The 26,259-nt window shown below is 39.1% G+C and overlaps 1 protein-coding gene across 1 annotated transcript in view; it reads left to right on the forward strand.

The window, feature by feature from the left end:
* LOC309654698 (uncharacterized protein) overlaps window positions 1-26,259 on the forward strand; it is a gene marked incomplete at its 5' end in the record, with an annotated part of 105,743 nt that overhangs the window by 2,071 nt on the left and 77,413 nt on the right. The window lies entirely within an intron of this gene.

Below are 26,259 nucleotides of genomic sequence, written 5' to 3' on the forward strand. Positions count from 1 at the left end.
GGGCCTCTTACTGTCGCGGCCTCTCTCGTTGCGGAGCACAAGCTCCAGACGCGCACGCTCAGTAGTTGTGGCTCACGGGATTAGTTGCTCCGTGGCATGTGGGATCTTCCCAGACCAGAGCTCGAACCCGTGTCCCCTGCATTGGCAGGCAGATTCGTAACCACTGCGCCACCAGGGAAGCCCGATCAGGGGGTTTTTGATTCTTATTTTCATGGCTGCCTTAAAGATTTAATCCCTCTCATGGTAGAGAGAGTTGCCCTTTTCTTAGAAACCCAGCAATCTAGCCACCACCCCTGATATTTTCCTTGGGAGAAATGTTAAGCCTTCAGGACCATTAAAGCTGTCTTTATCATTATTGTTTGTTGCGTGTCCTCAGTCAGGTTTGGATAACCTCCTCCAATTAGGCTGGGCAAATTGTAGTGATGCTATCTAATTAGGGAGAGTTCACCTCCTGGAAAAAGGCTAGCACTCCACAGCTCAACCCAAATGGCTAAAACGTGCTGCTCTGCAGAACTCCCACAAAGCTCAGCCCTCCTGTGATGTAATTTCACCAGCCATTTTAGCAGAGTCAGAACTATGCAGCTATTTCCATCATCAACCCTGAGTCTGTGACTATTAAAAAATAAAGGAAATACCTCATTGAGTTTCATTGGTTGTTTACCCAAAGATGCAGTTTAATTATTTTGTTTTGAAACATTTAAGAGAAGTTAGTCTTTATTTTTCTATTTTGAAAGGCCAACCATGGAGAGTGGGGATGAGATTTCTCATTCTCACTTAGTTTGTACCTCAGGCTCACCATAAGTATATTGAGAAAAAAAATATCTGGACTTAAGAGGTAGTTGCTTCTGCTGTGGAAACATCTGAAGAAGAGACGGAAAGTCAAATAAATCTGGGTATGATTGACTTAAAAAGACAAATTGTTAAAATTATAGTTTTGTATTCAATTGGATAACATTTCAGGGTATTGTACTTCTAGGATGCCTAGTTAGTTTATCCTGCCTTAATTAAGAGTATTTGATATTCAAATTTTAGACTAACTCTCTGTAGAGCGGTGGATTCCTAACTGGGCTGCACAATGGAATCACCTGGGGAGCTTTAAAAAGTACTGAAGCCTGAGTCCCACCCCAGAGATTCTAATGTAATTGGTCTGGGTCAGGGCCAGGGCATTAGGATTTTTTAAAGCTCTCCGGGTGATTCTAATATACTGCCCAGAGGGCCTAATACTTAGGTCAATGTTAGAGGTTAAACGAATAATTCTAATTTTTCATTATCTTTTCATTAAAATTCCACCTTAAATGTGCCTACTGCGTTCCCCTGTTAAAACATGGAAACATCTTCTGGCCTGATGGTTCTTTGAAAACGATCCTTAACAGAAAGGTTGGAAACTCATTTTCAAAAGCAATTTTCCCTGAGTGTAGTGTCTGATCACATTTCTAACTTTGTGCAGAATGGGCTGGCATTGGGTAGGGAGTGGGCTGCCTCTCAAACTGATACCTTAGGTGGAATCATCAGGCTTTAGGATGAGACTGAAAAGAGTTTCTCAAGTATAGCCGGGTTCTCTGAGTGGACTTGGCTCATTGGTTATACGTAGATAACCTCTAGTTTATGGGTCCCCTCTCTTCTGTTTTTATCTAAGTATGAATCTGGTGTTACCCTGAAGATTTTATGTTTTTGTTGTTGGTATTTTGTTTTTATTTTTTAAAGGAATATCATTCCTGTCCCACGCCCTATTCCTTTAACCTCCCCTGCAGACTGTTACTTAGCTAATGCGATGCATAGTGATTTGATTTTATTTTGGTTATGGTGATCTTAAAGTGAGTTTGTTCCCTTTTAGGAAGTGTATGTTTATCCTGCAGTATCCCGTAAGTCTCTATGATTAGTTATAGAGCATAATCAGTTTGGAAACTCCTATCACCTATGTTATTTGACCCACATTGATGTTTATTTTGTATCCATTTTTACTGCTTGATTCCTTTCCATTGTTCGCATGTGATACTAAGCAAGTATGTACATCTAGCCTTTCAGTTTTTGATGATTTCTAGCAATAGAATAAATGTTCACAGCCTCTGAGGAGTGAATATTAAAAAGTTGACTCAGAGATAACCTTATGACCACGAGCAATCACTTTCTTTTTCTGGGCCTTAGTTGCCTTTCCTATAAAGTGAAGGAGATTAGACCAAGCGATTGGAAGGGACCTCCGACTGGCTGAATTCTGTGGCTGGGCAGATGCTCCCTGGGCACATATAGCCTTCAAGAGCTGTGCTGTTTCTGGGGTTTGGAAACCTTAGGAAACACTGGCTGTGCCAACTACCTCCCAGCACTCATCCCTTCTTACGGAAGGTCTCTTGCTATTCAACTCTCACTGCTAAACCGTGGCCTGGATCATGTTGCCCCTTACTTACCAAGAAGTAATGGAGGTCACATTGCCACCGGAATGCCCTCCTAAGCGAGGAAAGCAGTGACAGGGAGCATAAATTCATTGTATAGGCCCAGCACACATCCCATGCAAGCTCCTGAAGGTGAATGATCTTTCTCTCTTGTTCATCACTGCACCTCTAGTCCCCAGTGAAGTGTCTAGCACATAATAGGTACTCAAGAAATATTTGTTAAATGAATGAGTCAATCCCATTCTATCTTGTCATTTGCTATATTGTTTTTTAAAAAGTTAACTTTTTTAAAAAAATTATTTATTTATTTATTAACTTACTTATGGCTGTGTTGGGTCTTCGTTTCTGTGCGAGGGCTTTCTCTAGTTGTGGCAAGCGGGGGCCACTCTTCATCGCGGTGCGCGGGCCTCTCACTATCGCGGCCTCTCTTGTTGCGGAGCACAGGCTCCAGACGCGCAGGCTCAGTAATTGTGGCTCACGGGCCCAGTCTTTCCGCGGCATGTGGGATCCTCCCAGACCAGGGCTCGAACCCGTGTCCTCTGCATTGGCAGGCAGACTCCCAACCACTGTGCCACCAAGGAAGCCCCCTAAAAAGTTAACTTTTGAACAGTTTTAGGTTTATAGAAACATCGATAAGATAGTAGAGTTCCCATATACCCCACACCCAGTTTCCCCTGTTAACATCTTACGTTAGTATGGCACAGTTGTCACAGTCCATGAACCAATACTGACACATTTTTTAAAATAAATAAATTTATTTATTTACTTTTGGCTGCATTGCGTCTTTGTTGCGGTGCGCGGGCTTCTCATTGCAGTGGCTTCTCTCGTTGCGGAGCATGGGCTCTAGGCACGCAGGCTTCAGTAGTTGTGGCATGTGAGTTCAGTAGTTGTGACGCACAGGCTTAGTTGCTCCATGGCATGTGGGATCTTCGCAGACCAGGGATCGAACCTGTGTCCCCTGCACTGGCAGGCGGATTCTTAACCACTGCACCACCAGGGAAGTCCCAATACTGACACATTAACTAAAGTCCGTATTTTCCACAGATTTCCTTAGTGTTTACCTAATACCCTTTTTCTCTTCCAGGATCCTATCCAGGATACTGCATTACGTTTAGTCAGCGTGTTTTCTTAGACTCCTTTGCACTGTGACACTTTCTCAAATGTTCCTTATTTTGATGACCTTGACAGTTTTTTAAAAAATTTATTTATTTTATTTATTTATTTTTGGCTGCATTGGGTCTTGGTTGCTGCGCATGGGCTTTCTCTAGTTGCGGCAAGCGGGGGCTACTACTCTTCATTGCAGTGCGTGGGCCTCTCATTGCAGTGTCTTCTCTTGTTGCAGAGCACAGGCTCTAGGCATGCAGGCTTCAGTAGTTGTGGTACGTGGGCTCAGTAGTTGTGGCATGCAGGCTCTAGAGCACAGGCTCAGTAGTTGTGGCGCACGGGCTTAGTTGCTCCACGGCATGTGGCATCTTCCCAGACCAGAGCTCAAACCCGTGTCCCCTGCGTTGGCAGGCGGATTCTTAACCACTGCACCACCAGGGAAGCCCACCTTGACAGTTTTGAAGAGTACTGGTCAGGTATTTTGTACAGTGTCCCCCAGTTGGGATTTGTCTGATGTTTTTCTCATCATTAGACTGGGGTTATGTGTTTTGGGAAGGAGGGCCACAGAGGTAATGTAACACATCCCATCAAGGGCACCTACTATCAACATGACTTATCACTGTTGATGTTGACCTTGGTCACCTGGCTGAGGAGTGTTTGTCAGGTTTCTCTACTGTAAAGTTGCTCTTTTGTTCTCCCTTTCCATGTTGTCCTCTTTGGAAGGATGTCACTATGGGTAGCCCACACTTTAGCAGTAGGGAGTTAAATTCAACCTCCTTGAGGCCAGAGTAACTTACATAAATTATTGGGAATTCTCCTGCAAGGAAGATTTGTCTCTTCTCTCCTATTTATTTCTATACTTTTTTTTTTATATATATGGCACTTCTTCTCCAAAAGGCTGTAAGCTCCTTGAAGGCAGAGACCATTCCATGTGCTCCTCTATGTTCCCAACGACTTGCACGATGCTTTGGAGTACAGACTAGCTGCTCAGTCAACCGTGTAAAGGATGGGCCACAGCTTCCAGTCCTGGGAATTTTCTGCTGATGGCTTATCCTTCTTTCTCACTGTGAGATTTGGGCCAGAAAGTTGCATATTTGGTTCTCAGCAAAGGTATAATCAAAATGCTAAAATAATGGTGATCCTGACACTGTAACAAGCTCTTTATACGTGTTATCATAGAATCTTTGTAACACACCTGGGAGGTGGATATCATCCTAATTTCATAAATGAAGATACTAATGCCCAGATTTATTAGAAGACATGTCCCAAGTCACACAGGTAGAAAGCAGAGCCAAAGCGGGGTCTCTAAAGCCCATGCCTTTAACCACCAGATTATACCGTCTTTTCCCTCATAATAGCCAAATAAAGCCACATGGAAAGGTTTGAATAAATGCCAGAAAGTGAGGGAAATGCCAAGGACTATATATGGAAAAGGAAGAAATAAATCCTTTAGTGGAAGTGCCTGGTAACATCTTCCAGGAATGTGTGGCCCTTGAAATCTGCTCTAAAATTAGTACATCCTCAGAGAAATGCATAATTGGTAGGTTAGCATAACAAAATAATTAGAAAATATTATTATGCATTCCAAACACAACACAACAGGTGCTGCTCATACTATTAACATTCAAGTCAAATAATAATTTCTTTTTTTAATATATTTATTTATTTATTTATTTATTTTTGGCTGTGTTGGGGCTTCGTTGCTGCGCGCGGGCCTTCTCTAGTTGCAGCGAGTGAGGGCTACTCTTCGATGCGGTGTGCGGGCTTCTCATTGCAGTGGCTTCTCTTGTTGTGGAGCACGGGCTCTAGGCGTGCCAGCTTCAGTAGTTGTGGCACACGGCTTAGTTGCTCCGTGGCATATGGGATCTTCCCAGACCAGGGATTGAATCCGTGTGCCCTGCATTCGCAGGCAGATTCTTAACCACTGCACCACCACAGAAGTCCCTTCAGCTGTTTTTAGATTGAGTTATTTAAGATCAATAGTTTTTTAATTGTAATAAAAGCTGTTACATGACTAAAGCTAAATTATTATGCATTAGGCCCAAGAGTTGCATTTGGGGTTTTAGTTTTCTTCCTTAAAAAAAATTGTTATGAAAATTTTCAAACATATGCAAAAAGTAGATAAAATATTTCAGTGAATCCATCTATTAAGCAGTTTGAACAATGATCAGTTTATGACCCTGTTTTGTTTCTTCCATGTCCTTACCCCTGATTATTTTGAAGAAATCTCAGACATTATGATCTTGAATTTCTAAAGATCTTTCTGTAAGAACTCTCTTTTTAAATATAACAATATTAGTATTATCATACCTAAAAAATTAATAATTCTATAATAATTAGCCACTTACGGTTTATATTGCTTCAGTTTTCTTACAAATTTTATATTTAAATGGATCATTTGCTGAATGAAGATAAAAATAAGGTTTATACATTATAATTATTTGATGTATCTCTTAAGTCTCTTTTGATATTTAGGTTCTCCATCTTTCTTTTAAAATTTTCTTTCTTTATCTGTTTGCTTTTTATTGAAAAATCCAGATCATTTTCTGTAGCTTTCCTCATGGTTTGTATTTTGCTGATTGTATCTCCATGGTGTCATTAAACATGTTCTGCTGTCCCCTGTATTTCTTATAACTTTGGGAATTAGCTATAGAGGCTTGATCAAATCAGGTAATTTTGTTGTTGTTCTTGTTGCTGTATGTATGTGTAATACTTTATAGATGGCACTTTGTACTTTTTTTCCCCTCCAAGGGAATCAGATTAAATTTATTTAAGTCAATGACTGCCAAACTTATCCAACCATAGGACTCTTTAAAAAATAACAAATAAAATCTCTTGGGACTTCATTGATCATATTTAATAAACAGTCATCAAGTGGGTAAGAGTATCATTTATATTCTGTAGGACAAGCAGTTTGTACTTTAAATCATCAGAGGTAAAATGTTTCCTTTTGTGATGTTATCAGCCATTAGTAAGCATTGTCTTGATCCATTAATTTATTGGACCTTACAAAGTGGTGATATTCTTAATTTTAGCATTCCTTCTTCATTTATAATGTGGAGTACTTCTAAAACGAGAATCCTCTCTCTTTTTTTTTTTATCCCGAGATACAGATCTTATGGGAAAGGCAAGATAAATGCTTCATTTTTTTTTTTTAACATCTTTATTGGAGTAAAATTGCTTTACAATGGTGTGTTAGTTTCTGCTTTATAACAGAGTGAATCAGCTATACATATACATATATCCCCATATCTCCTCCCTCTTGCATCTCCCTCCCACCCTCCCTATCCCACCCCTCTAGGTGGTCACAAAGCAATGAGCTGATCTCCCTGTGCTATGCGGCTGCTTCCCACTAGCTATCTATTTTACATTTGGTAGTATATATAAGTCCATGCCACTCTCTCACTTCGTCCCAGCTTACCCTTCCCCCTCCCCGTGTCCTCAAGTCCATTCTCTATGTCTGTGTCTTTATTCCTGTCCTGCCCCTATGTTCATCAGAACCTTTTTTTTTTTTTTTTTTTTTTAGATTCCATATAGCATATGGTATTTGTTTCTCTCTTTCTGACTTACTTCACTCTATATGACAGACTCTAGGTCCATCCACCTCACTACAAATAACTCAATTTCATTTCTTTTTATGGCTGAGTAATATTCCATTGTATATATGTACTACATCTTCTTGATCCATTCATCTGTCAATGGACACTTAGGTTGCTTCCATGTCCTGGCTATTGTAAATAGTGCTGCAATGAACATTGTGGTACATGATTCTTTTTGAATTATGGTTTGCTCAGGGTATATGCCCAGTAGTGGGATTGCTGGGTCATCTGGTAGTTCTATTTTCAGTTTTTTAAGGAACCTCCATGCTGTTCTCCATAGTGGCTGTATCAATTTACATTCCCACCAACAGTGCAAGAGGGTTCCCTTTTCTCCACACCCTCTCCAGCATTTATCATTTGTAGATTTTTTGATGATGCCCATTCTAACTGGTGTGAGGTTGATACCTCATTGTACTTTTGATTTGCATTTCTCTAATGATTAGTGATGTTGAGCATCCTTTCATGTGTTTATTGGCAATCTGTATATCTTCTTTGGAGAAATGTCTATTTAGGTCTTCTGCCCATTTTTGGATTGGGTTGTTTGTTTTTTTGATATTGAGCTGCATGAGCTGCTTGTATATTTTGGAAATTAATCCTTTGTAAGTTGCTTCCTTTACAAATATTTTCTCTCATTCTGAGGGTTGTCTTTTCATCTTGTTTATGTTTTCCTTTGCTGTACAAAAGCTTTTAAGTTTCATTAGGTCCCATTTGTTTATTTTTGTTTTTATTTCCATTTCTCTAGAAGGTGGGTCAAAAAGGATCTTGCTGTGATTTATGTCATAGAGTGTTCTGCCTATGTTTTTCTCTAAGAGTTTTATGGTGTCTGGCCTTACATTTAGGTCTTCAATCCATTTTGAGTTTATTTTTGTGTATGGTGTTAGGGAGTGTTCTGATTTCATTCTTTTACATGTAGCTGTCCAGTTTTCCCAGCACCATTTATTGAAGAGGCTGTCTGTTCTCCATTGTGTACGCTTGCCTCCTTTATCAAAGATAAGGTGACCATATGTGTGTGGGTTTATCTCTGGGCTTTCTATCCTGTTCCATTGATCTGTTTTTCTGTTTTTGTGCCAGTACCATACTGTCTTGATTACTGTAGCTTTGTAGTATAGTCTGAAGTCTGGGAGCCTGATTCCTCCAGCTCCATTTTTATTTCTCAAGATTGCTTTGGCTATTCATGGTCTTTTGTGCTTCCATATAAATTGTGAAATTATTTGTTCTAGTTCTGTGAAAAATGCCAGTGGTAGTTTGATAGGGATTGCATTGAATTTGTAGATTGCTTTGGGTAGTATAGTCATTTTCACAATGTTGATTCTTCCAATCCAAGAACATGGTATATCTCTCCATCTGTTTGTATCATCTTTAATTTCTTTCATCAGTGTCTTATAGTTTTCTGCATGCAGGTCTTTTATCTCCTTAGGTAGGTTTATTTCTAGGTATTTTATTCTTTTTGTTGCAATGGTAAATGGGAGTGTTTCCTTAATTTCTCTTTCAGATTTCGCATCATTAGTGTATAGGAATGCAAGAGATTTCTGTGCATTAATTTTGTATCCTGCTACTTTACCAAATTCATTTATTAGCGCTAGTAATTTTCTCGTAGCATCTTTAGGATTCTCTATGTACAGTATCATGTCATCTGCAAACAGTGACAGCTTTACTTCTTCTTTTCCGATTTGGATTCCTTTTCTTTCTTTTTCTTCTCTGATTGCCGTGGCTAAAACTTCTAAAACTATGTTGAATAATAGTGGTGAGAGTGAACAACCTTGTCTTGTTCCTGATCTTAGTGGAAATGGTTTCACTTTTTCACCATTGAGAATGATGTTGGCTGTGGGTTTGTCATATATGGCCTTTATTATGTTGAGGTAAGTTCCCTCTATGCCTACTTTCTGAGGGGTTTTATCATAAATGGGTGTTGAATTTTGTCAAAAGCTTTTCCTGCATCTATTGAGATGATCATATGGTTTTTCTCCTTCAATTTGTTAATATGGTGTATCACATTGATTAATTTGTGTATATTGAATAATCCTTTGCATTCCTGGGATAAACCCCACTTGATCATGGTGTATGATCCTTGTAATGTGCTGTTGGATTCTGTTTGCTAGTATTTTGTTAAGGATTTTTGCATCTATTTTCATCAGTGATATTGGCCTGTAGTTTTCTTTCTTTATGTCATCTTTGTCTGGTTTTGGTATCAGGGTGATGGTGGCCTCGTAGAATGAGTTTGGGAGTGTTCCTCCCTCTGCTATGTTTTGGAGGAGTTTGAGAAGGATAGGTGTTAGCTCGTCTCTAAATGTTTGATAGAATTCACCTGTGAAGCCATCTGGTCCTGGGCTTTTGTGTGTTGGAAGATTTTTAATCGCAGTCTCAATTTCAGTGCTTGTGATTGGTTTGTTTATATTTTCTATTTCTTCCTGGTTCAATCTCAGAAGGTTGTGCTTTTCTAAGAATTTGTCCATTTCTTCCAGGTTGTCCATTTTATTGGCATAGAGTTGCTTGTAGTAATCTCTCATGATCCTTTGTATTTCTGTAGTGTCATTTTGTTACTTCTCCTTTTTCATTTCTAATTCTATTGATTTGAGTCTTCTCCCTTTTTTTCTTGATGAGTCTGGCTAATGGTTTATCAATTTTGTTTATCTTCTCAAAGAACCAGCTTTTAGTTTTATTGATCTTTGCTATCGTTTCCTTCATTTCTTTTTCATTTATTTCTGATTTGATCTTTATGATTTCTTTCCTTATGCTAACTTTGGGGTTTATTTCTTCTTCTTTCTCTAATTGCTTTAGGTGTAAGGTTAGGTTGTTTATTTGAGATTTCTCTTGTTTCTTGAGGTAGGATTGTACTGCCATAAACTTCTCTCTTAGAACTGCTTTTGCTGCATCCCATAGGTTTTGGATTATCGTGTTTTCATTGTCATTTGTTTCTAAGTATTTTTTGATTTCCTCTTTGGTTTCTTCAATGATCTCACGGTTATTAAGTAGTGTATTGTTTAGCCTCCATGTGTTTGTATTTTTTACAGATTTTTTTCCTGTAATTGATATCTAGTCTCATAGCATTGTGGTCGGAAAAGATACTTGATACGATTTCAATTTTCTTAAATTTACCAAGCCTTGATTTGTGACCCAAGATATGATCTATCCTGGAAGATGTTCCTTGAGCACTTGAGAAGAAAGTGTATTCTGTTGTTTTTGGATGGAATGTCCTATAAATAACAATGAATTCCATTTTGTTTAATGTATCATTTAAAGCTTGTGTTTCCTTATTTATTTTCATTTTGGATGATCTGTCCATTGGTGAAAGTGGGGTGTTGAAGTCCCCTACTATGATTGTGTTACTGTCGATTTCCCCTTTTATGGCTGTTAGTATTTGCCTTATGTATTGAGGTGCTCCTATGCTGGGTGCATAAATATTTACAATTGTTATATCTTCTTCTTGGATTGATCCCTTGATCATTATGTAGTGTCCTTCTTTGTCTCTTGTAATAGTCTTTATTTTAACGTCTATTTTGTCTGATATGAGTATTGCTACTCCAGCTTTCCTTTGATTTCCATCTGCATGGAATATCTTTTTCCATCCCCTCACTTTCAGCCTGTATGTGTCCCTAGGTCTGAAGTGGGTCTCTTGTAGACAGCATATATACGTGTCTTGTTTTTGTGTCTATTCATCCACTCTATGTCTTTTGGTTGGAGCATTTAATCCACTTACATTTAAGGTAATTATCGATATGTATGTTCCTATTACCATTTTCTTAATTGTTTTGGGTTTGTTATTGTAGGTCTTTCCCTTCTCTTGTGTTTCCTGCCTAGAGAAGTTCCTTTAGTATTTGTTGTAAAGCTGGTTTCGTGGTGCTGAATTCTCTTAGCTTTTGCTTGTCTGTAAAGGTTTTAATTTCTCCGTCGAATCTGAATGAGATCCTTGCTGGGTAGAGTAATCTTGGTTGTAGGTTTTTCTCCTTCATCACTTTAAATATGTCCTGCCGCTCCCTTCTGGTTTGCAGAGTTTCTGCTGCAAGTTCAGCTGTTAAGCTTATGGGGATTCCCTTGTGTGTTATTTGTTGTTTTTCCCTTGCTGCTTTTAATATTTTTTCTTTGTATTTAATTTTTGATAGTTTGATTAATATGTGTCTTGAAGTGTTTCTCCTTGGATTTATCCTGTATGGGACTCTCTGCACTAAATGCTTCATTTTTAATCTTTATTTGCCAGTTCAAAATAATAGACTGACAGTGGCTGGGGGGAAGGAGGAAAGGGGAGTTAGTGTTTAATGGGTATAGAGTTTCAATTTGGGAAGATGAGAAAGTTCTGGAAATCGATGGTGGTGATGGTTGCTCAATAATGTTAATGTACTTAATGCCATGGGTAAAATGGGAGCATTTTATGTTGTGTGTGTTTTACTTTAATAATTTTTTTAAAAAATTTATTTGTTTATATATTTCTTTTTGGCTGTGTTGGGTCTTCATTGCTGCATGTGGGCTTTCTGTAGTTGTAGTGAGCAGGGGCGACTCTTTGTTGTGGTGCGTGGGCTCTAGGCATGCGGGCTTCAGTAGTTGTGGCACACGGACTCAGTAGTTGTGGCACACGGGCTTTGCTGCTCCGCGGCATGTGGGATCTTCCCAGACCAGGGTTTGAACCCGTGTCTCCTGCATTGGCAGATGGATTCTTAACCACTGTGTCACCAGGGAAGCCCTATTTTAATAAATTTTTTTAAAAATATTTATTTATTTATTTATTTGGTTGCACTTGATCTTAGTTGTGGCAGGCAGGCTCTTTTTTTTTCTTTTTTCACTGATGAAAAATATTTTTAATAATAACAAAGACCTGATCATCTATGTTACAATCATATAATTATCATGTATCAAGGAAACAGAAGCAGGTTTGGGGGAATGTTGAAAGAACCAAATAATAGTGTCAACAACAACAAATAACTCAGAAGTTACATAAGTTGGGTTGAAAGCCACATGCACAAACTGGACTATTTGCTTAAGTTTTAAATGAAATTGGGGGCTGTTCCAGTTCCTGTCAGGCTGACAAACTAGTGGGAGCTGCCAGCTCTCCCCCCAGAGGCAGGCTCTTTAGTCGAGGCCCGCCTGCTCCTTAGTTGCAGAAGGCAGGCTCCTTAGTTGTGTCTCACTGGCTCCTTCGTTTTGGCACCTGAGCACCTAGGTTGTGGCATTTGAACTCTTAGTTGTGGCATGCCTGTGGGATCTAGTTACCTGACCAGGGATCAAACCCAGGCCCCCTGCATTGGGAGCACAGAATCTTATCCACTGTGCCACCAGGGAAGTCCCTGTAATAATTTTTTTTTTAAACATTGGTTGGTTTCCGTACACCTTCTAAAGGTGACTGAGTTTGTTTGTTCTTGTCTTTTTTGTTTTAAGTGTTATTAAGAACTCATGGATTTTAGCATATTTAATGTGTTTCAGTCTGTTGTATTATAGTTATTATCCTCATTCATGCTCAAATTGGTCCATTTTTGATCTGTGACACCTTTTCTAGTTTGCTTCTGTGTCCTTTGACATTAACTCTAGTAGTCTTTGATAGCTTCCTTCCTCTCTTGTATGACAATATGTTCCAGGCTCATCATGAAAATTTCCTGCCCAAGACGTGGAATTAGCTAGTTCACCAAGGAACTCTGGTTCATTTTAATGGGAAATGGTATTTAGAGATTATAATCTAGGTGCTAAGCATGCTCATTAATACTGAGTTGGTCATTGTTTCTAGGCCTTTTTTAGTGGACAGAGATAGGGATAATTATTATTTTCTTTCTAAACTACTTGGTAAACCAAGTACCCATGGTTTCACGTGGGTACTTCCAATTCCAACTCAGGATCATAGGGTGTTTACTTAAACTCATTCATTTTTACTTCTTTGTTATTTTTCAAATATACTTAAAAATCTCAATTCTCCAGAGAAATCAGCCTATAGCGTTATGAGGATTCCCTTATATAAGAGTCTTTGTTCTTCTCTTGCTGCCTTTAGAAATCTCTCTTTATCTTTAAATTTTGCCATTTTAATTATGATATGTCTGGGTGTGGGTCTGTTTGGGTTCATCTTGTTTGGGACCCTCTGTGCTTCCTGTACCTGAATATCTGTTCCCTTGTTCAGGTTTGGAAGTTTTCAGCCATAATTTCTTCAAATACAGTTTCAATCCCTTTCTCTCTTTCTTCTCCTTCTGGAGCCCCTGTAATGCGAATGTTGGAACAACTTAATGTTATTCCAGAGATCTCTTAGATTGTTTTCATTTTTAAAAATTTGTTTTTCTTTTTGCTCTTCTGATTGGGTGATTTCCATTATTCTATCTTACAGATCACTTATGTGTTCTTCTGTATCACTTTGTCTGCTATTCATTCTTTCTAGCATGTTTTTATTTCAGCTACTGTATAAAACAGATAAGCAGGGACTTCCCTGGCAGTCCAGTGGTTAAGACTTCACCCTTCCACCACAGGGTGTGCGGGTTTGATCCCTGGTCAGGGAACTAAGATCCCACATGCCACGTGGCACGGCCAAAATGTAATAAAAATTTTTTAAATTGAAAAAAATAAAAAGATAAGCAACCAGGATATATTGTATAGCACAGGGAATTATAGCCATTATCTTGTAATAACTTTTAATGGAGTATAATCTGTAAAAATACTGAATCACTATGCTGTACACCTGAAACTAATATTGTAAATCAACTATACTTCAATTAAAAATCTCAATTCTTAGTGACACTACTTGAATTACTAATTTGATTTATCTCACAGTACTTGAAAGCAATTTCAGAATAATTATACTTTAAATATACAATTCATGATTTTATTTTGATTGGTGCAATCATTATCTCAGGCATGATGGAAATCAACTAGTTTTGAACAAGTTGTGAACAGATAAACAAAAACCCAGAAAAAACTATATGACAAATAAAACTGTATATCTGTGTGTAATATTAAGCTTAAAGGAGATCAGTAAGACTTTAATAAATTGATAGAAGCAGATACCTACTCCATTTATGCTAGCATGGCATATTTCTGTGGCTTATGAGAACCACAAACTACTGTAAAAAAGGTGAAGTGTAAGGAGTGCTGAGTATTAAGTCTGTTAAATCAGCTCTCTGAATTGGGGTTTCAGAAAATGATTTGACTGTTTTCTCAATTCTCTCGAGGATGGTATATAGCAAGTTCCTGTCTAGATGCAAAGGAGAGAAATCAGTTCATTACACAGATGGATGCTTTAGGTTAATTAGGGCTTGGGAATGGATTGGGAAGGGCTGCTTTAGATTATTCTAGTAAATTTGAATCCCTTTTGCAGAAGCTGTTTAAGATTAAAGGGACATTTGTTAGCCTAACGTATTCCTACAAAGGCTAAAGAAATTTCTCTACTGTTCCTATTTGCTCTTTGGAGCAACAAGTTTTTCCTTCTGTTTAAAAATTTGTTTTGGATTGTGGCATATTTGGGATGATGATTTCTGTACTCAGTGATGTTTGTTTGCTTGGACTTGATAGTGACTGAATTTAAATAATTCAACTGTGGTGTGTTAATCACACATTACTACATTTGACAGGCTGGAATTTTTCTGTTTGGCATTTGCTTGTTTGTATTTTAATTTTTTTCACTGACTTCTTTCTTTCAGTCATTTTGGTAGTAAAGTTGGCTTTATTTTTATTTTTAAAATTTGTTTTGGTGTTGCCACTTTTGCCTCCCTCATTGTAGTGGGCATGAAGAAGATGGACCCAATCCCCTCAGAGAGGAAAACATGTTGCCTCAGATATTAAATAAGACTCAGACTTTAAATGTACTCAGAATGCTGATAATACGGAAGTGAAAAATGTGAGAAATACTGTGCTTACTTTCATCTTCCCTTTGAGGAATAACTGTTTTTCTAGGTACAGTAGCTCTTTAAGACTCTGGTGCCCCATTTGGAAGCATAGATTGATGGAACTGAGGCATTAGAGAGTACCTAGTTTAATTCCCTCATTTTACAAATTAGGAAACAGATCAGGAGAAGCTGAATGAGGTGCCTAAGACCAGATAACCAGTTACTGGTAAAATCAGAACTATCCGAAGTCTCCTGGGCACTTTCCAGGGTGCCACACTGCCTTCCACAGAACTTAAAGCTCCATCACTGTCCTGAACACAGCACCAAAGACTGCTGATGACTGACAAACCTGAGCGCAAGCTTTGTGGGCAGATCAAGAGACATAACGTATAAAGCAGGAGGCTTTTGGTAGATGATGAATTTTTTGTGTCCTAGTACTCTAAAAAGATGACAACATAGTGGGACATTTGCTACTTGGGGACCACTTCTCAGTCCACAAAAATAAGAACATGTTCACGATTGGTATATTTTGTATTGGGAGAGAGAAAGTCTCTCTCTGTTGCTGCCTTCTCAGTCTCTGAACACTCATGTCGTCAACAACGTTAACTGAGTGCCTTCAGGGGCAGGTGCCGTGCTGGATGCTGGGGAAACAAAGAGGAATGCAACAAAATCCTGCCGTCAAAGAATGCATCATCTACTGCAAAGGAAGGAATAACCAGATACTTCTGTTAGTAGGGAATGCTTAGCAGCCCTCATTCCCAGGGCTTTGTCTCTTATATCTGCTCATGTGCAGCCTATTTCTATTCTTTTTGTCCTTAGTGGACTGGGAATACATATCTTTGCAGACTGTTATTGATTTATCTATTTTTGTTTTCTCAGGGGTGACGTTTTCTTTCTTGTTTTTACTTTGTTATTATTTGGGGGGGTTTGTTTGTTTTTACTTTCCTGCCTTTCTGTAATCTTTGTAGCTCTCCTCTTTCATGTCTGCTGTGTGTATACTGCATGCTGTGTGTGCTGGGTAACTTGTAAAACACTGTGCCGCACAGTTATGTGGTAGACGTAAGATCTGTGTCCACCTAGGAGAACTAACCCAAAATGGCTGTTTTGACGAATGATCCTTGAACTCATAAGTATTTCCATGGAAACAGTGGGGTCTGAGTTAGAATTCGGAGGAGATGCTTTATAGTGTGCAGAGTGTAAATAACATCATTTTAATGTTTTAAAGTACTTTCACATCTATTATTTCTTTATCCTTTCTCCAGTCCTATGAATTACAAGGACAAGTATGAGTATCTGTACTTGGCAGGTAAGAAAAACGCAGCCCTAAGAAATTGTGCTATATAAAAGATACATAAAAAGGTAGAATGGGGCCATGCTGAGAGATTAGTTACCTAGACTTTGTCCATGTTCCTCTACTGGTTTCTATTTCTCTGATGTTTTTATGAAATCATGTAATGCTGACTGTACTGTGATAGAGGAGGAAAGGGCTGACATGTCGAACATGGGCATATCAGTCATTTTTGACTCTCCAGCTCACTCCCCTTCTCAGAGTCTGCTGATACAGCCTCTCCTGTGTGTACAGCAGACCTAACCTGGTGACCATGCCCTCCCCAGCCATAGCTGATAGGCCAAGGACAGACATCTGACCCTAGGTATACTGTGGGCTTTCTCCCAGAAATTTGACATTGGCTTATAGGAATTACTCAGCATTGTAGTAGTGGCTCTTGAACAAGGACTACATAAAACCAGGGCTGACCCATGGACAGGTTGACCCAGGAAAGCTGGCTGTGACAGCGAGAAGACTAAAGCAATTGGACATTCACTTCCTGGTCGAGTGAATCCAGTCCCTTCTGAGGCCAGCTTTAATTCCTGGCTGGGAAATACTTGGTTTTCATCCAATAAATTCCCTTTTTGCTTAAATACCTTGAGTGGATTTCAATACCTACAGTCAAATGAACCCCAAGACCCAATCAAATGCTTTATTTAGGCAAAAGGAAATCATCTTAAGAGGTTGGTTCTGGGGCTTTAACTTTCTTTCTAAGTAGAGACCACATTTGTGTCAGGGTTTCTGCCTTTCCAGTGGTACTGATGGAGTGTTTGCGGATTTCCTGTGGGAAAGCACAGAGAGGAACTTTTCGTTGTTTAAAACTTTCCCAGCATTGGGAAGTTTTTCTTCTGTTTCTCCAGTTGATTTCAGATTTGTAGGAATTGGAGGGTTACATCCTGGGATTTCTGTTGGCCATTTCAGAGGCCCTGCCAGCGCCTTGCCCACTCCTACTGCCTGCCATCTGGGCTTATTAGGATCCTAGAAAGCTCAGAATTCAACATTTCTTCATAGGTACTTTATTTCCTTAAAAACAAAACACTTTGGAATACATTGTCAACCAGTAAGCATTTATTGTGCTACTGTAGTCTACATTCTGGTTGTCTTTGTGGCATTCATTTCACCTTTCCCCATTGTGTAACACCTCTCCACTCAACCTCCTCAGTCCTACACACCAGGGCATGGCACTGACCTGGTCACAGGGCTAGTTCAAGGGCTTCCAAAGCTGAGGACTGTTGTTCATTGTAAGAAGTCATGTTCTCTCTTCCTTGGATGTGAAGGAGAAAGTGTGTTGCCCTGGTAACTGTTGGCAGGCATCTTGCAACAGTGGGGGAAGCCGGCCTGTGGGAGAGGCAACTCATAGAGTAGGGCAGAGCCAGGAGAACTGCAGAGAAGCTGAGCCGGACCTTACGTGAACAATGCCTGTTGCTGACATTTCCTATAGACCTTCCAGTTACAGGTGCCAGTAAATCCCCATTATTATTTAACCAGTTTGAGTTCAATTTTCTGTTATTTTCATCAAAAAATATTCTGATAGATACAGAGCTTTTAAATTGATTTACTTCTTTCAGATTTTGGATTTCTGATTTCAGATTCAAATATTAGCACCTTCAATGTGCTGACATAACACTAGGTACTTCCCATATTAACATTTGCACTCACAACAACCTTATGAGACAGGTACTGCTATTATGGAATTTCCACTTTTCAGGTGAAGATAGGTTCTGGGAGAACCTGTGATTTCTCTAAAGATACAAAACCTATAAGCAGCAGTAGAGTCTGTATTGGAGCCTATTGCAAATACCATATTGCATCTATTTCTTATAGAAAAGAAATTAGAGCTCAAAAAATGCAGCTTTGTAGGCAGCTGGCAATAATCACCCATATTTATGAAATACTTTTTATTTTTCTAAAGCACATTTGAACCTATGCTACCACCACGTTGACAAGTATCAACAGTAGGTTCTGAATGAGGTAGAGGCCAGAAACAAATACTACCTGGGAAATGAGTCAAGGTGTTTTTATCTAAAGGATACTGATGGACGAAAGTGCTATGAGGATACACAGTAGAGATGTCAACAATGTTCTCCAATGACAGACACAATGTATAAGCCTCTGGGTCTCCCAAAGAGGGCTTCAACATCATTGTATATGATTAAATCTGAGTGAGGATTACACTGGGAAGTGTAATCTGAGCAATGGACAGACCCACCCTCCCCTACCCCAAGCCTAGCTGGATCTTTATGATCAGATCATCCACCTTGGTGTTATACGATATGGCCATAGAGACCGGTATAATATAGCATACACGAACATCAACACACACTCTTTTTTTCCCTAGTTTTAAAAATACGAAATGCTTCACAAATTTGTGGGTCATCCTTGCTCAGGGACCAAGAATGACACACAAGGATGTGCGTGTGTGTGTGCGCGTGACATTTAAATGAGGGTTTAATATTCTTAAATATCTACCAAAAGTAGATTACAATGCATGATGATCACATAAAATGAGCTTCAATTCTTAGCATCACAAATATTTGGAATACATAATGTCCAGGGATGGATATTATAAGTAAGAAAGGTACAAAAGAAGTCTGCTTAAGAAATTCAAAGTTTAAAAATTGATTTTTCCCCCAAATCCAAATAATTGTGGTCTAGGTAACCATCAGGGTGAAGGCTTCATATGCTCATTCCTTTGATAAGAATCTTCTAATCTTCTCTGTATATTTCCTTTTTTTTTTTTTTTTTAAGTTTATTTGTTGGATGCATTGGGTCTTCATTGCTGTGCACAGGCTTTCTCTAGTTGCAGCGAGCAGGGGCTACTCTTCGTTGCAGTGTGAGGGCTTCTCATTGCGGTGGCTTCTCTCGTTGTGGAGCATGGGCTGTAGGTGCGCGGGCTTCAGTAATTGTGGCCTGCGGGCTCAGTAGTTGTGGCTTGCGGGCTCTAGAGCACAGGCTCAGTAGTTGTGGCGCACGGGCTTAGTTGCTCCGTGGCATGTGGGATCTTCCCGGACCAGGGATCGAACCTGTGTTCCCTGCATTGGCAGGCAGATTCTCAACCACTGCGCCACCCGTGAAGTCCCCTGTATATTTCCAATTTTAGTATTATATATGTGCTGCTGGAGTGAGCACCACACCCTCTTTTAACATATTCATTCTCCACAGGCTAGCACAGTCTGGTCTAGGATCTTTTCTGATCTTAGAGGAGCTGCAGAATTAGAGCAAAGTTCAGTCACCCAGATGTCTCTGAGAATCTTACAAGTACTCAGACTAGCTATAGGTCTGTCAGAGAGATGATTATAATTTTACAGATAGGAAAATTAAGATAGTTATATTACAGGGGTTAAAACTATTTGGCCTCCAAGTGCACATAGGTAGTAACAGAACTGAATGAAAACTGAAGTATTTTGCTTTGCTGTTAAGTCTTTGCTTAACTAGAATGCATTAGCTTTTCAATGACAGGAAGTTACCTAAGTAAATTTTGTTGTAACTGAAGCCTAGAACAAAAATCAGGAACGTCATTGGAAGACCAAACTTGTTCCTTTAAGTATAAAACATGAAAGGCCTAAGCGTGGATTAGTTTTCAGTAATTAATGTTGAAGAGTTGGTAATGAGACTAGGCACATGGTTTAATCAGACTGTCTTTTGGGAACCCAGATCAGCCACGCTATGATGACTGTGTTACTAATGAGGGAAACATGGCCTCTTGGTCAAGGAAGTGACCATCAATTCCCAGGACAATGCTGATTTCCCAGCATGGTGAGGGCTGCAGGGCCAGGAGGTATTTTCCATGGCTTTCTCATGTGTATTTTGATCAGTGAGCTTTTGATGAAGTGGATAATAGTCTCTTTTCTCATTGCTAATATCCCATTGTGGCACACCAGTAATGGCCTGAGAAGTCCTCTACCACCATAAATTCTAAGTGCTCTTGGCTAACTTAACCTTATTAGATAGACTAGAATTAGGGGCATCTTAGATAATGGCTAACTTTAGAAAATTCCTGTATCTCACTTTCTCATTCATTAAAAAATATTTGTTATATACATTCTGTGTGTTGGGCACTGGATAGAGAGTAAAGAGCAAACAGATATGATCTCTGCACTGCTGACGCTTGTAGTTTAGTGGAGAAAGAGGAAACACAATTAAATGTGTAATTACAAATCATGACGGATGAAATGGAAAAGACTTGGGAGCTCTGAAGACATATATCAGGGGATCATATTTTGGGTTAGGACACCACTTTCTGAGAAAGTAATAGATGAGAACTGAAAGGTGAGAAAGAGCCAGCGAGGTAGAGTGGGAATAAGAGTGTTCTAAGCAAAAGAACAGGCAGGTTAGTTGTCATGATGAAGGGAAGAACTTGTCCAGCTGGAGTAACTGAGGCTGGAGTATGTGAGCGAGGAGGGAAGGGGATTAGCTGGGAGAGGTAGGTAGGCACAAGCTCATGTGCTCTGGTCATTTGAGCTCTGGAATCTTGAGATATCTGGATTCAAATCTTGGCTTCTACTCTTAGTTATGATTTTGGATATGTCACTTCATTTCATTGTGAATCCATTTCCATTGCACTAAAGTAAGGGTAAAATTATCTATCGTGTAAACTAAAGCAGATTAAGAGAATCTGTCTGGCCCACAGCAGTGTCTGTTCCTTTCTCTCCACTATCTGCTTTCTATTCTCTTCTGGCATTTTTATTCAGAGCTATTGATACTATCTACCTGAATGGGTATTATTTATAATATATTTATTTATTTATTATTAATTTATTTATTTTGGCTGCACTGGCTCTTAGTTGTAGCACGCAGGATTTTTAGTTGTGGCATGCAGACTTAGTTGCGGCATGTGAACTCTTAGTTGTGGCATGCATGTGGGATCTAGTTCCCCGACCAGGGATCGAGCCCGGACCCCCTGCATTGGGAGCACGGAGTCTTACCCACTGGACCACCAGGGAAGTACCCTGAACAGGTATTTAACATTGGTTTTCTTTGTCCTCTCCCATTATCTTAGGTGGAAGTTTCTTAAAACCTGGATAATCAAAAGCTGAATAACCTAGAGTTAACTCTTATGTAAGAAATTTCAAGTTGCCTCCTTGGCATTACCTTTATTGATGATAACAGACGAATTTAGAGTCAGTCGTCAAAACTTGGTCTTAAGTTGGCCCTTCAGAGATACAGGTTCATGTTTGCTTAATGTTTTATTACAAAATATCTGTGATTTTTTTAAACTCAGGAAAGACTATCTGTTTTGATGCATAATATGAAAGCTGACTGTGACTTAACAAACTAAAAATATTTATTCAAAAAATATTTCATTTCAGTTATCTGTCATGGTGAAAAGGCAGCTTTTTGTTTCAGTGTAAATCAGTACAACACAGTATGCCTTAGTTTATCAGCACTGTTGGTTCAGAGTGGTTATATGAAAACACTTGGGCAAGCTGTTCCCAAACAGATGCCCCAGATTCGCAAACGTTAGGAAGATGTCACAGGATATACTTGTTCTTCCGAGTAAACGAACTAGATTAAAGAGTTCTTCTGTTTCTTTCCTTCCCCACCCTTGTTGTAACAAAGCATATTGTGAATGAATTTTCTGAAGTGGGAACCAGCACTAATATCTTTTGAAAATGCTGTTACAGGCAGTATATTCTTCACACCATCTTAGTGGCTACCTCTGTGACCTAGAACTACATCCCTGGCTTTCATGGGCCTTAGGGTAAAATAGAACACCATTATGTTTCCTGCTAACCTCACAGGAGTATTGTGAGGGTTAAACTAGATGCCATTTATAATATAGGTGAGAGTGGGCAATAGTCATTCAACAAGTCTGACTGAATGGAAAGAACTGGAGAGCTCTTTCCCAGTCTGGTCCAGGTGTTACTATCTTATTTGGTACCTGTAACAGTCCTACAAAGTAGTCAGGAAAGATAACCATAAAGTTATCGTTAGACAAGTAGTAGGTGCTATATGATAAAGATTTTTAAAATTCACTTTTTATACTTCTCTAAGTAATTAAAATCCACAACTGCTCAATAACTCATTTTGACGTTTATCAACCTGTACTGTCAGAAGCTTCTTTTCCCTGTATAACCCTCGAAGACTTTCATTCTTTACCCTATGCCTTCTTACTTTTTTGAGTGATTTGTAAAATAGTTTTCAAAGACTTAAACACAGTCATTCATTTTTTTTAGCCTTCTCTTTTTAGTCATAGTTACACCTTGCATACAGTTTTCTATTCTTCTGAAGTTCTAAGTTTTATAGTTTCCTTCCAAGCCTCCTGAACTTTTCCTCCTAGGTCTGTTTTCTTTCTTATTGTCTTTGTAGCTTCCTCTCTTTTCTCTATAAAGGAGTCTTTCCTTCCCAGAAAGTTGTGCTGATTTCCTTTTATACCAAGGAATTGTAATCTGTTACTTTTTCTGGCAAAACGGGCTAAAACTGCTAGGTCGCTTTGGGAAGGGCCTCATGTTATCTGATGGAAAACTACCAGTTACTTAAAATGCTGGAGGCTGGCAGTTCCCCCTGCCTACCTGGCCTACCCCCCTCTCTAGGCTAGGGTACCTCACTGCTGAGAGGCCTTCCCCTTATTAGGTCTTAATGGAAAAACTTCTACCCAAGGGGCTTTACTCCTTCCCTCTTAACGTTATCTGAGGGTATAATTTGGAGGGACAGGAGAGAGCTAAGGCGGCCTGGGTTGCTGTCTGCCTTTCCTGGCAGGACTGTGAGGCCATGCTGCTCTTGCCTGCTCCCAGGAGCTGAGCATTCTCCTCCTGGGGCAGCCCAGAGGTTGCCACACAGCGCTGTGACCACCACCAGCGAGATGATAAAGAGGAGAGCGCCAAGGGGACTTCCACACCCGGCAAGGGAGAAAACGAAATTAGTGAACGAAAGTCCCAAGTCTCACACTTGTCTTCAAGTACGAGTCCTGGATGGAGATTCTTTGAATCACACCCTGTAAACATTGTCACCCTTAGGTTATTTTCCTTAGATCTTTTATTGTCAGGGAGAAACAGAAGGAGAAAAAAGAGAAAAGATGTAGGAAGAGGAACGTTCAAAGAAAACTTGGGAACTTGACTCCTAGAAGTAGATGATTCAAAGATATATACTTAAACAATGTTGAGAATGACTTTACTGAAGGCAGCATGTTTTACCAACTGTTAAGTGACTGGTATTTGAAGGTAAAAGACATATAAATCGGTGTACTTCACACATGGCAAAAGAATGCAGGGTTTAATGGGGCCAAAAATTAACTGCTATTTAATTTCAAGAGTAAGCAGAATAGAGTCTAAATACTAAAATTCTTTAAAAATAGAAACTGTCTTAATTATTGACAAATATGAAATTCAAATGGTTCATAATAGTAAAATACTAGTCCTGGTTTTAAAAATGAAGCACCATTTATTAAAATTTAGTTTTTGAGAAACAGTACAAAATATAAAACTTATCTCTAAAAATAAAGCACTCTAAGCTATAATTTGAGACCTACCCAATTTTAATATGAGTTCCTTTGACAAGCTCTGTTTCCCTTGGGACAGAATGTCTCTCTTCAGTGTGAGTCATCATTGCACATTTATGAAATCTGATGATGCTGTTTTTACACAGCCTTAGACATTTGGGTCAAGGTGATGGGTGAGACATTGCAAAGGTAGTTATTTGACTGACTGAATGTGGGTGGCGAAGAAGGTTTACGTGGAGGTGGAGGAGGGTTATAGAAAGAAGTGGTGAATTTCACTGCCTTTTTGATTTTTCCCGGTCAGTTAAGTACATAGCTGCCCGCAGCTGTAGAATCCAATTCTTCATGATTCTTTGGAATTAGCCTAGAAAGGGACTTTTCTTGTAGCTAAATCCAAGGGTTCTGAAATGGGGGCCTCAGGTGTGTTTGACTGTAAGTTCTGTATTTCTCTGCCGTGTGCATCATCCATTCTCTTTTGATTAGTAATGACGATTATCTTGGAGGATGTAATTTCTTGATTTTTGTTTGTAGTTTTCTGTTTCCTATTTTTATTGACAAAATTCCAAGGGAACAGATTTCCTGTGCTGCTGGAGTCTGAGAACTTATGGAAGTCACTACATAAAGAGGGACGAAAGGAGGCTTTTCCCCTTGGCTCTCACAGAGAATGCATTACTGGCAGCTTAATATGTTCTATCAGGGGGAAGGCCACAGCTGTGAATGCAGTTCATGGCCGTGCATTTGCAGAATACACAGATCCATAAACTTCAATGACGTCTTTTTAAATGTGTACCTTATTTGGGGGCAAAAACAAAATTTTACAGGTAGGATAGGAATGTGCTTAAAGCAGACGGATATGTTTTCAATGTGCCACGGTATGGGATGGAGCATGAGATTGGCCAATTCTACCATAAAATATTAAAATCTGATGGCGTTCTGGAACTTTTTTTGGCAGTCGCTTCTCTGACCTTCTTAATACCCCTGTCTTCTGTCCAGCTCTGGACCCAGATTCTGGCCAGCTACTTAGACCAGAGAACTAAGTGGTTCTGTGTGTTCCTGGCACCCAATTCTTAGGAAACAAACAAAGAAGGGTCTAATGATTACTTTTTCCATCAGTATGCCATATTCTTGGAATTTTTAGATGTGCGGTCTATTAGGTTGTTTACTACTATGCTGCTTCTTCATAAAAGACAATGTCTTTTTAGGGTACCTTTGATCAGTGGTTCTTAAACCTTATTGTGCATCTGAATTACCTGGAAGTCTTGTTAAATACAGATTTTGGGGCCTCACCCCTGTAATTTCTGATTCATCGTGTGGAGGGCAGGACCCTGTAATTTGCATTTCTAACAAGTTCTCAGATGATGCTGATGCCACTGGAGATCACATTTTGAGAAACACTGCTTTAGATATAAGTTTCATAGGTATCAGTCCCAGTCTTCTAATTGGATTTCTTAATTGGTCCCTGAGATTAGCCCCTAGTCTTTACAATACTGAAAGTTAGAGGAACTCTTATCAGTTCATAAGCTGCCAGAACCTAGGAACATTCCAATGGAAGAATTTTAGGAGCCTATGTTGACCATGTGATATCTACTATACCTTGGAATTTGTCAGTGTCCCAGAAAGACCTGGAGTTGCCAGGGTCAGAGATGTTAGACTTGAATATATCATCACACTCAGACAACTTTTGACTAACCCTACAGACTGGATCCCTAAATCTCAACCACTGTTAAAACTGGTGAGGTGAGACCTCATACAGGCATAGCCAGAGATATTGCTTGTTCAGTTCCACGCCCCTCAAGTAAAGTGAATATCACAATAAAGCAAGTCATGCCAATTTTTTGGTTTCCTAGTGCATATAAAAGTTATGTTTATACTGTAGTCCATTAAGTATGCAATAGAATTATGTCTAAAAAGACAATATATACCGTTAAAATTTTTTTAAATTTTATTGAAATACAGTTGATTTACAATGTTGTGTTAATTTCTGCTATACAGCAAAGTGATTCAGTTTTACATATATATATTCTTTTTCACGTTCTTTCTCATTATGGTTTATCACAGGATATTGAATATAGTTGTAACAATAACAAGTTATTTAGTTTATAACTGGAAGTTTGTGCCTTTTGACCCCCTTCACCCATTTTCTCTACCCCCAACCCCCCACCTCTGTACCTATGACTTTGGTTTTTTGATTTTTTTGTTTTTTAGATTCCACATACAAGTGAGATCAAATGATATTTTTCTCTGCCTTATTTCACTTAGCATAATGCCCTCAAGGTCCATCCATGTTGCTGCAAATGGCAAGATTTCAATTTTTATGGCTGAATAATATTTGAGACCATATTTTAATTAATTAATTAATTAATTTTTTAAAACTTTAAAAAATTTTATTTATTTATTTAACATCTTTATTGGAGTATAATTGCTTTACAATGGTGTGTTAGTTTCTGCTTTATAACAAAGTGAATCAGTTATGCATATACATTTATCTCCACATCTCTTCCCTCTTGCGTCTCCCTCCCACCCTCCCTATCCCACCCCTCTAGGTGGTCACAAAGCACCGAGCTGATCTCCCTGTGCTATGTGGCTGCTTCCCACTAGCTATCTATTTTACATTTGGTAG

This window comes from Balaenoptera physalus (assembly GCF_965194825.1).
Source record: "Balaenoptera physalus genome assembly, chromosome: 2".
In the NCBI taxonomy this organism is placed as follows: Eukaryota; Metazoa; Chordata; class Mammalia; order Artiodactyla; family Balaenopteridae; genus Balaenoptera; species Balaenoptera physalus.